At 43.6% G+C, this 9,930-nt stretch overlaps 1 long non-coding RNA gene across 1 annotated transcript in view; it reads right to left on the bottom strand.

The window, feature by feature from the left end:
• Window positions 1-2,659: 2,659 nt before the first annotated feature.
• The window catches only part of LOC142743773 (uncharacterized), a 35,068-nt gene continuing 27,797 nt past the window's right edge, over window positions 2,660-9,930 (bottom strand). Inside the window, exon 5 of the long non-coding RNA XR_012881646.1 lies at window positions 2,660-3,057. This is a non-coding gene — a long non-coding RNA (uncharacterized LOC142743773). The remainder of the gene's footprint in view (window positions 3,058-9,930) is intronic.

The following is a 9,930-nucleotide window of genomic DNA, read 5'->3' as shown; positions in this document are numbered from 1 at the left end:
GACACATATGTATTGGGGCTATTTCCCCTGACATTTTAAGCCCTGTGGGTATGTTCACACGGCAACGTCCGTTTTCAGCCGCAAAGGCATGTGCAGGCGTCTTTCGCTGCGTCCATTACGGACGTAATTGGAGCTGTTTTTCCATGGAGTCCATGGAAAACGGCTCCATTTACGTCTGAAGAAGTGACAGGCACTTCTTTGACGTGGGCGTCTTTTTTACGCGCCGCCTTTTGACAGCGGCGCGTAACAAAAAATGACCGTCGGCACAGAACATCGTAAGACCCATTCAAATGAATGGGCAGATGTTTGCCAGCGCTTTTGAGCCGCATTTTCGGACGTTATTGAATGGTAAAACGCCCGAATTACGTCCGTAAATAGGGTGTGTGAACCCAGCCTTAGTGACGCCCCCGGCTACTAGTGCTGCATTGTTGGGTCACTTAGGAGACCCAGCGATGCAGCTGAAAGCTGCGGACCGTCGGCCATGAGAGGTTTGCGGGGGGGGGGGCCAGTAAGAATTCTTGCATCGGGGCCCATGAGCCTTTAGCTACGCCCCTGTATAGGACCTTTTTCAAGCATGGTGATACAACAATGTGTGAAGCATATAAACATAGCTCCCAACTGTCCCGGATCTGGCGGTACAGTCCCGGTTTCTCACTGATGTTCCGGGCAGTCTGCAAAATGTCCCGCTAGGTGCTGCAGCTCTATCAAAACAGCTGATCGCTGCTGATAGGCGCCCTGCATGCCAGACGACTGCAACAGCGATCAGCATCAGAAGAAGGCAGGAGTCTTGCGGCGGTGTTCTGACTGGGATCTATGCCGGCCCGGGAGTGGACCAGTCCAGTCACCTGACCTGTCATCTGAACTCGCCGGTCAGGTGACTGGACTGGTCCACTCCCGGGCCGGCATTAACTCCAGTGATAACGCCACTGCAAGACTCCTGCCTTCTTCTGACGATGAGTGACGTCAAAGCAGAGCGGAGAGTGGCAGCAGTAGGCTACCTCTACCGCTCTCCACTCTGGCGGAATTGTGGCACAAAGTATAAGGGGGTTGTGTGGCACAAAGTATAAGGGGGTTGTGTGGCACTATGTACAAGGGGGGAGGGGGTTGTGTGCCACTATGTACAAGGGGGGAGGGATTTGTGTGGGGCTATGTACAAGAGGGGGTTGTGTGGGGCGCTATGTACAAGAGGGGGTTGTGTGGGGCGCTATGTACAAGAGGGGGCTGTGTGTGGCGCTATGTACAAGAGGGGACTGTGTGTGGCGCTATGTACAAGAGGGGGCTGTGTGTGGCGCTATCTACAGGGGGGGCTGTGTTTGGAGCCATCTACAGGGGGGCTGTGTGTGGCGCTATGTACAGGGGGGCTGTGTGTGGCACTATGTACAGGGGGGCTGTGGGTGGAGCTATGTACAGGGGGGCTGTGTGTGGCGCTATCTACAGGGGGGCTGTGTGTGGAGCTATCTACAGGGGGGCTGTGTGTGGAGCTATATACAGGGGGGCTGTGTGTGGAGCTATCTACAGGGGGGGCTGTGTGTGGAGCTATCTACAGGGGGGGCTGTGTGTGGTGCTATGTACAGGGGGCTGTGTGTGGAGCGATCTACAAGGGGGCTCTGGTGGATGATTTTGACTTTCATTGTTCTCAGCCTTTCGGTTTGTCCTGCAGCTGCTGCCGCCGTGATGAGCAGATGTTGTACCCAAGTTAGGAAAAGTAACATAAAGACGATATAACCTGATCCATAATATTGGTGATATCCATAGTTTTTTTTTGTAAGTCTAGAGATCCGCAGTGAGAATATGATCTTGTTATTTGAAGAAGGATCTGGCCGTGATTTGATGTGTTGATGCGGGATATTGGTCGTGGTTAGGGGCGTGGCTTAAAAATGATCCTCTTTTTTTCCGAATTCAAAAGTTGGGAGGTATGCATAAAGCATGTGTCTCATTAACATAATGAGTAGTAATCAAAACAAAATATAATCAGATATTGCACTTATACATATAGTACAAAAAAGGCATCAAGTACAATAATATAATATTGTGTTAGTAAAAACATGACCGTGTAAGCCGTACATATAACTTTTAACCCCTTCCCGCTGAAGCCCTTTTTCAGATTTTCATGTTAGTTTTTTCCTCCCCACATTCCAGAAGCCATAGCTTTTTTATTTTTCCGTCGATATAGTCTTATGAGGGCTTGATTTTTGCGGGACGAGTTGTAGTTTTTCATAGCACCATTTATTTTGCCATATAATGTACTAGGAAAAGGGAAAAAATTATTTGTGGGGTAGAAAATGAAAAAAACAATGATTCCTCCATTGTTTTTTGCGCGTCGTTTTTACGGAATTCACTGTGCATTTAAAACAACACGTTAACTGTGGGTCAATTCGATTACGGCGACACCAAATATATATAGTTTTTCTCTATTTTACTACTTTTACAAGTAAAAACCTACGTGTAAAAAAGAAAATTTATTTTGTGTTGCCAAATTCCGACGTTTTGATCACTTTTTATTTCATTTTTTGTGGGAGATGAGGTGACCCAAAAATAGAGATTCTGGCGTTTACAATTTATTTTATTTTTTACGGCATTCAACGTGCGGGTTAAATAATGATATATTGTAATAGTTCAGACCTGCACATGTCGGTAAAGAGAAGAAGACATGCAGAGTTACAGCAGCATTATAATAAATGTATGTATAATAGATATGCACGTGAACTACAAGGCCCAGGTTAACATAATGAGAACACTGGTATCCTAAATATAGGTACCCTGATGCTCCCTAGTAAAAGGGGATATTTCTTCAAAAGACATTTTAAGGTGAAAAATCATAATAATAGCAAAAACATTGTAGTGTGTATATGTCTGCATAATAGCAAAAACATTCTAGTATCTGCATGTCAATCTACCAACGATGACAAAATGTACAAGGTAAGTATATAATGAACTATACTGTAGGAATAATCAGACACCACATGTCCCAATGAGCTTGTTCATCAAAAATGTTTGTTTATATATAGAAGATACGCAGACCTATTGTGGTGAGTGGTCCCAACGTTCAACCGTTATCTGTAACGAAAAAATACCAACGTTAAAATATACAATTGATACAACCAGATGTAACAAAATGTATCACCCATATGTTATGGAGACGCTGATTTCATTTTCCAGTAGGACTTGGCACCTGCCCACACTACAAAAGTACCAATACCTGGTTTAATAACCACAGTATCACTGAGCTTGATTGGCCAGCACACTCGCCTGACATACACCCCATAGAGAATCTATAGGATATTGTCAAGAGGAAGATGAGACACCAGACCCAACAATGCAGACGAGCTGAAGGCCGCTATCAAAGCAACCTGGGCTTCCATAACACCTCAGCAGTGCCACAGGCTGATCGCCTCCATGCCACGCCGCATGGATAACACCTCAGCAGTGCCACAGGCTGATCGCCTCCATGCCATGCCGCATTGATGCAGTAATTCATGCAAAAGGTTCCCCGACCAGGTATTGAGGGCATATACTGTACATACTATTCAGTAGGCCAACATTTTGGTATTAAAAATCATTTTTGAAATTGGTCTTATATAATCTAAGTTTCTGAGACACTAAATTTGGGGTTTTCATTAACCCCTTCCCGACATTTGGCGTATGGGTACGTCATGGAAAGCCATGACTTCCTGCATTTTGCCATACCCATACGCCAAATGTTTGGCACCGGTTCAGAAGCTGAGCCTCTGCCATCATCGTCGGATCTCAGCTGTATCTGACAGCTGACATCCAACTGTAACGGCGGGGACCGAAATTAGCTTCGATCCGCGCCGTTAACCCCTTAAGTGCAGCGCTCAAACGCGATCGCTGGACTTAAGGTGTTTGCAGCTCATCGGAACCCCAGCAATGAAATTGCCGGGGTTCTGGTGGCTGCAATGGCAACCGGAGGCCTAATACTGGCCTCCCGGTCTGCCTAGAATGGAAACCGGTCAAGATCCGCCCGGCGGCGGAGCCTGATCGGCTTCCGTAGCTGCCGGCAAGATGGCGCCGGGTCAGGAGCTGATCCGGCGTGATCAGCGGTGGAAGTCAGCTGTATGTTACAGTTGACATCCACCTGTAACGGCAGGAACCAGAGCTAGCTCCGATCCCTGCCATTAACCCCTTCGATGCAGCAATCGAAAGCGATTGCTGCATCGTAGCGGTTACTAGCAGATCGCCAGCCCTGACAGGCAATCAGGACTGGCAACTGCTGCTATGGCAACAGGAGACACAATGGTCTCCTGCTCTGCCATTACGGAAGCCGATTAGGCCCCGCCGGGAGGCGAAGCCTAATCGGCTTGCTGTCAGTGAATAACTGACAGATCTAATACATTGCACTACGTAGGTAGTGCAATGTATTAGAAAAAAATTAATCTGACAGCTGGACCTTCAAGTCCCCTAGGGGGACTTGAGAAAAAGTGTAAAAAAAAAGTGTAAAAAAAAGTGAAAACAATAAAAGTTTCAAGTAATAAAATAAAACACAATCCCCCTTTTACTCTTATCAAGTCCTTTATTATTGAAAAAAAAATAAACCATACGTATTTGGTATCGCCGCGACCGTAACGAGCTGAGGTATCAAGATATTATATTATTTATTGCACCCGGTGAACAGCGTGAAAAAAAAGCGTAAAAAACTATACCAGAGTTTCTGTTTTTTGGTCACTTTGCCCTGTGAATATAGGAATAAAAAGTGATCAAAAAGTCGCACGTATTCCAAAAATGGTACCTATAAAAACTTTAGCTCGTCTCGCAAAAAACAAGCCCTCATATAGCTCCGTCAACAAAAAAATTTAAAACTTATGGTTCTCACAACTTGGCGACAGAAAAAATACATTATTTTTACAAAAGTAGTTTTATTGTGCAAAAAGTTGTAAAACATAAAAAAGTCCTATAAATTAGGTATCGCCGGAATCGTACTGACCCGCAGAATAAAGGTAACATGTAATTTATAACGCATGGTGAACGCTGTATAAAAAAACCTAAATAAAACTATGCCAGAATTGCGGTTTTTTGTTTACCTGGCCTCCCAAAAAATAGGATAAAAGGTGATCATAAAGTCGCATGTACCCCAAAACGGTACCAATAATAACTACAGCTCGTCCCGCAAAAAACAGCCCTCATACCACTACGTCTATGAAAAAATCTAATTAGTTAAGGCTCCATTAAGTCAGAAAATAAAAAATATGCAGTTGTGCCCGAGGGGAACATTTCTTCTGTTTCAAGAGGCGATTTATCAAATACCTAAAATTAGGGAACCAGGAAAGGGAGGGCCCAAACATATCCGCTGGAAGCGACGGTGCCCGTATTATAACAGGACAACACTTCCCAGCAAAATTCCCCAAACTGCAAAGGTGCGGAGTGTGGACCAAAAGGGGGATAAGAAAGGACGCCATTTATCAGTGCAACACCGGCCTGTGCAGAAAGGATTGCTTCACAGCGTAACACACATCTGTGGATCATTTTATTGTTTTTTTACCCCATTATTATCCCACCTGACTATGTCCCTCAGGTACTCTGCCCAGCTTACATGTACCCCCACATTATAAACGGAAACACCAGCAATACTCAAACAAAACTACTACAAGCAAATCCGCTCTCCAAAAGCCAAATGGCGTTCCCTCCCATCTGAACCCTGCAGCGTGCCCAAACAGCAGTTTCCTTCCACATATATGGCACCGCCATACCCGGGAGAACCCTTTTACCAATTTTTGTGGTGTGTGTCTCCAGCGTCATAAGCTGGGCATGACATATTTGCCACTGAAATGGCATATCTAGGGAAAAATATTAATTTTTAATTTGCACCATCCGCAGTGCATTCATTTATGGAAAAGAACTGTGGAGTGAAATAACAAATGCCTTGAGGGGTGTAGTTTCGAAATGGGGTCACTTCTCAGGGGTTTCTTTTTATTATTTCACATTAGAGCCTCTGCAGTTGGGAACCAATACTTTGTAAATCGCCAAATTAGGCCTCAATTTTACATGGTGCTCTTTCACTCCTGAGCCTGGTCGAATGTCCAGGCAAAAGATTAGTGCTACATGTAGGGTGTTTCTAAAACCAGGAAACCCAGCATAATAATTGGAGAGCTGTCTTGTTATGGTGGCACAAGCCGGGCACCACATATTGGCATATCTATGGAAAAAATCCCATTTTCACTCTGCAACATCGAGTTCACACTAATTTCTACAAAACACCTGCAGGGTTAAAATGCTTACTACACCCCTAGGAAAATGCATTGAGGGGTGTAGTTTCCAAAATTGGGCCACTTCTGGGGGGTTTCCACTGTTTTGGGCCCACAGGCACCCAGAAACCAATCCAGCAACATCTGCACTCCAAATGGCGGTCCTTCCCTTCTGAGCCCTGCCGTTTGCCCAAACAGCAGTTTATGACCACATATGGGGTATTGCCGTACTCGGCAGAAATTGCTTTACAAATGTTGGGTTCTTTTTTTCCTTTATTTGTTGAGAAAATGAAAAAATTTGCGCTAAAGCTACGTCTTATTGAAGAAAAAGGACTGTTTTTATTTTCACTGCCCAATTCTAATAAATTCTATGAAACATCTGTAGGGTCAAAATGCTTACTACACCCCTAGTTGAATTCCTCAAGAGGTGTAGTTTCCTAAATGGAGTCCCTTTTTGGGCGTTTTCATTGTTTTGTCCCCTCAGGGGCTTTGCAAATGTGACCTGGCCTCCGCAAACCATTCCTGCTAAATGTGATCTCAAAAGTCAAATGGCGCTCTTTCCCTTCTAAGCCCTGCCGTGTGTCCAAACAGCCGTTTATGACCACATGTGGGGTATTTTTTTACTCGGGAGAAATTGCTTTACAAATGCTGCAGTGCTTTTTCTCCTTCAGTCCTTGTGGAAATGAGAAAAAATTAGCTAAACCTACATTTTCTTTGAAAAAATGTAGATTTTTATTTTCAGGGCCTACTTCCAATAATTTCTGCAAAAAAACTGTGGGGTCAAATCGCTCACTATATCCCTAGATAATTTCCTCAATGGGTGTAGTCTCCAAAATGGGGTCACTTGTAGGGGGGGGGTTTCCACTGTTTTGTCCCCTCAGGGGCTTTGTAAATGTGACATGGCCTCCGCAAACCATTCCTGCTAAATGTGAACTCCAAAAGCCAAATGGCACTCTTTCACTTCTAAGCCCTGCCGTGTGTCCAAACATCCGTTTATTACCACATGTGGGGTATTGTTTTACTCGGGAGAAATTGCTTTACAAATTTTATGGTGCTTTTTCTCCTTCAGTCCTTGTGGAAATGAGAAAAAATTAGCTAAACCTACATTTTCTTTGAAAATTTAGATTATCATTTTCACAGCCTACTTCCAATAATTTATGCAAAAAACTTGTGGGGTCAAAACGCTCACTATACCCCTAGATAATTTCCTCAATGGGTGAAGTTTCCGAAATGGGGTCACTTGTGGGGGGTTTCCACTGTTTTGTCCCCTCAGGGGCTTTGTAAATGTGACATGGCCTCTCAAACCATTCCTGCTAAATTTGAGCTCCAAAAGCCAAATGGCGCTCTTTCCCTTCTAAGCCCTGACGTGTGTCCAAATATCCGTTTATTACCACATGTGGGGTATTGTTTTACTCGGCAGGAATTGCTTTACAAATTTTGCGGTGCTTTTTCTCCTTTAGTCCTTGTGGAAATGAGAAAAAAAATCGCTAAACCTACATTTTCATTGAAAAAATGTCGATTTTAATTTTCACGGCCTACTTCCAATAATTTCTGTAAAAAACCTGTGAGGTCAAAATGCTCACTACACCCCTAGTTAATTTCCTTGAGGTGTGTAGTTTCCCAGATGGGGTCACTTTTGGGGGATTTTTTGTGTTTTGGCACTGCAAGAGCCCTTCAAACCTGACATGGTGCCTAAAATATATTCTAACAAAAATAAGGCCCCAAAATCCGCTAGGTGTTCCTTTGCTTCTGAGGCCGGTGCTTCATTCCAGTAGCACGCTAGGGCCACATTTGGGATATTTCCTAAAACTGCAGAAACTGGGCAACAAATATTGAGTTGCATTTCTCTGGCAAAACCTTCTGTGTTATAAAAAAAATTGTATTCAAAATTTATTTCTTCCAAAAAATATGAAATTTGTAAATTTCACCTCTACTTTGCTTTAATTCCTGTGAAATGTGTAAAGGGTTAAGACATTTTCTAAATGCTGTTTTGAATACTTTGAGGGGTGAAGTTTTTAAAATGGGGTGACTTTTTGGGGGTTTCTAATATATAAGGCCCTCAAAGCCACTTCACAACTGAACTGGCCCCTGTAAAAATAGCCTTTTGAAATTTTCTTGAAAATGTGAGAAATTGCTGCTAAAGTTCTAAGCCTTGTGATGTCATAGAAAAATAAAAGGATGTTCAAAAAACGATGCCAATCTAAAGTAGACATATGGGGGATGTTAATTAGCAACAATTTTGTGTGGTATAACTCCCTGTCTTACAAGCAGATACATTTAAATTGCGAAAAATGCTAATTTTTGCAATTTTTCACTAATTTTTGGTGTTTTTCACAATTAAAGAGGCTCTGTCACCAGATTTTGCAACCCCTATCTGCTATTGCAGCAGATAGGCGCTGCAATGTAGATTACAGTAACGTTTTTATTTTTAAAAAACCAGCATTTTTGGCCAAGTTATGACCATTTTTGTAGTTATGCAAATGAGGCTTGCAAAAGTCCAAGTGGGTGTGTTTTCAAAGTAAAAGTCCAAGTGGGCGTGTATTATGTGCGTACATCGGGGCGTTTTTAATACTTTTACTAGCTGGGCGTTCTGATGAGAAGTATCATCCACTTCTCTTCAGAACGCCCAGCTTCTGGCAGTGCAGACACAGCCGTGTTCTCGAGAGATCACGCTGTGACGTCACTTCCCCAGGTCCTGCATCGTGTCAGACGAGCGAGGACACATCGGCACCAGAGGCTACAGATGATTCTGCAGCAGCATCAGCAGGTAAGTAGCTACATCGACTTACCTGCTAACGCTGATGCTGCTGCAGAATCAACTGAAGCCTCTGGTGCCGATGTGTCCGACACGATGCAGGACCTGTGAGTGACGTCACAGATCTGCACTGCCAGAAGCTGGGCGTTCTGAAGAGAAGTGGATGATACTTCTCATGAGAGCGCCCAGCTAGTAAAAGTATTAAAAACGCCCCGATGTACGCACATAATACACGCCCACTTGGACTTTTACTTTTAAACACACCCACTTGGACTTTTGCAAGCCTCATTTGCATAACTACAAAAATGGTCATAACTTGGCCAAAAATGCTCGTTTTTTAAAAATAAAAACGTTACTGTAATCTACATTGCAGCGCCTATCTGCTGCAATAGCAGATAGGGGTTGCAAAATCTGGTGACAGAGCCTCTTTAAATACTGAACATATCGAGCAAATTTTGCCAGTAACTTAAAGTGCAATGTGTCACGAGAAAACAATCTCAGAATCGCTTGGATAGGTGAAAGCATTCCGGAGTTATTACCACATAAAGTGACACATGTCAGATTTGAAAAATCAGGCTCTGTCAGGAAGGTCAAAAGTGGCTAAAGAGGGAAGGGATTAAAGGGGTTGTCCGAGATAACATAGTATTTTAAATAACACCATTAAATAATTTAAGTTAAAAAAATAAATACATTTGTAATATACTTACGTTTTACAAAGTGGCCCCGTTTCCAGATCCTTCCGTCGGGAACTTGATTGTTGACGTCTCTCTCTGCTCCGGCTCTGCCGCGTTGTTGATCTTGAATTTTTGCCGGGTACACGACACGTCACTTGTGACGTGGTGTATATCGGCTTGTTCTGTTGTAACACGCATGCGCGGCCCCTGCTGTTATCTCGAGAACAGCAGGGACAGCGCATGCGCATTACTGCATGTGAAGCAGAAGAAGCCGATATACACCACGTGACAAGTGACGTGT

The sequence above is a fragment of the Rhinoderma darwinii genome, chromosome 1 (genome assembly GCF_050947455.1).
Source record: "Rhinoderma darwinii isolate aRhiDar2 chromosome 1, aRhiDar2.hap1, whole genome shotgun sequence".
Taxonomy (NCBI): domain Eukaryota; kingdom Metazoa; phylum Chordata; class Amphibia; order Anura; family Rhinodermatidae; genus Rhinoderma; species Rhinoderma darwinii.
This window is presented reverse-complemented; position numbering and strand designations above follow the sequence as displayed.